General features: G+C 30.7%; 1 non-coding gene across 1 annotated transcript; it reads left to right on the forward strand.

The window, feature by feature from the left end:
- The first annotated feature begins 221 nt into the window (after positions 1-221).
- Positions 222-325, forward strand: LOC112781765 (small nucleolar RNA R71). Its single transcript, XR_003192525.1, has one exon. It is a non-coding gene; the product is annotated as a small nucleolar RNA R71 (small nucleolar RNA).
- Positions 326-1,793: the final 1,468 nt, after the last annotated feature.

Raw genomic sequence — 1,793 nt, forward strand, 5'->3', positions numbered from 1 at the left:
CAACTTCAAGAACTCCTTTCTTCTGAGTTGCCCTATTATTCATAGGATTTCTTTCAGAAGTGTACATGATCTGGTTGTTTGTAACCATCTCAATGAGTTCTCTTGCTTCTGCAAGTGTTTTCTTCAAGTGGAATGATCCACCTGCAGAGCTGTCTAATGATATTTTAGACATCTCAGACAAACCATCATAGAAGATACCTAGGATAGACCTTTCTGAGAGCATGTCAGGAGGACATCTCCTGATCAGTTGCTTGTATCTTTCCCAAGCTTCATAGAGGGATTCACCTTCTCTTTGTTTGAAGGTTTGAACTTGCACTCTGAATTTGCTCATCCTTTGAGGAGGAAAGAATTTGGCTAAGAAAGCATTGATCAGCTTCTCCCAAGAGTCTAAGCTTTCTTTAGGTTGAGAATCCAACCATATTTTAGCTCTGTCTCTAACAGAAAAGGGAAAGAGCATAAGTCTGTAGACCTCAGGATCCACTCCATTAGTCTTAACAGTGTCATAGATTTGCAAGAATTCAGATAGAAATTGATGTGGATCTTCCAGTGGATGTCCATGGAACTTGCAATTCTGTTGCAGAAAAGAGACTAACTGAGGCTTAAGCTCAAAGTTGTTAACTCTGATGGAAGGTATGGAGATACTTATTCCATAGAAGTCAGAGGTTGGTATGGTGTAGTCACCAAGAACCTTTCTTGCCTCTCCTTCATGATTTGGCTCGGCTGCCATGCTTTCAGCTTCTTGTTCGAAATTTTCTGAGTGGTTTCTTCCGGAGTGTTATACTTTGGCTTGTTGTAAACGCCTCCTTAGAGTTTTCTTAGGTTCAGGGTCAGGATTAAAGAGAGGCTCTTTATCTTTGTTCCTGGTCATAAATAAGAAAAAGAAACCAAGAAATAAGGAGAATGGGAGCTCTATGTTCAAGAACAGAGGGCTCCCTGTGAGATGTAAAGAAGAAAGGAAAGAAGAATAAAGATAGAAGAAGGAGAAGAAGAAGAATAATTCGGCTATGAGGAGTAGAGAATTTAAAAATTAAGAAGCAAGAAGAGAAACAAGAATTAAAATATTTTTATTTTTATTTTATTTATTTAATTCAAAAATCAAAAGCTAATTAACTAAAAAGATTTGAAAATTAAATGATGAATTTTTGAAAATAGAAGAGAGAGATAGAAGAGAATTTTCGAAAATAGGAGAGAGAAGAATTAGTTAGGAAGTTTTGAAAAAGAGGAGAGACAAAACAAGTAACTAATTAAGGAATATTTAAAAACAAGATAAGATAGAAGATTATAAAAGATTTGAATTTAAAATTTGAAATTAAAAAAGATAAGATAAGAGTTTGAAAAGATTTGAAAAAGATAAGATTTTGAAATTTGAAATTTGAAATTTGAAATTTAAATTTTGAATTTTTTAAATTGAATTTTAAATTTTGAATTTGAAAAAAAGATAAGATAAGATTTTTGAATTTTTAAGAAAGATAAAAAGATAAGATAGTAACTTGAAAAAGATATGATTTTTGAAAAGATTTGATTTTGAAAAGATTTGAATTTTGAAATTTAAAACTAAGATAAAATAAGATAATGATTTTGAAATTAAAATTTGAAATTTTCATTGCAATATTCGAAAATTAATGTAAAAAGATAGAAAAGATATTTTTTTATTTTTTTTGAATTAATGAAGAAAGAGAAAAACAACCAAAAGACATCAAACTTAAAATTTTTAGATCTAACACACAAGGTTTTCGAAAATTTTAAAGAAAAACACAAAGAGACACCAAACATAAAAATTTTAAAATCAAAAC

Source organism: Arachis hypogaea, chromosome 19 (assembly GCF_003086295.3).
Source record: "Arachis hypogaea cultivar Tifrunner chromosome 19, arahy.Tifrunner.gnm2.J5K5, whole genome shotgun sequence".
Taxonomy (NCBI): domain Eukaryota; kingdom Viridiplantae; phylum Streptophyta; class Magnoliopsida; order Fabales; family Fabaceae; genus Arachis; species Arachis hypogaea.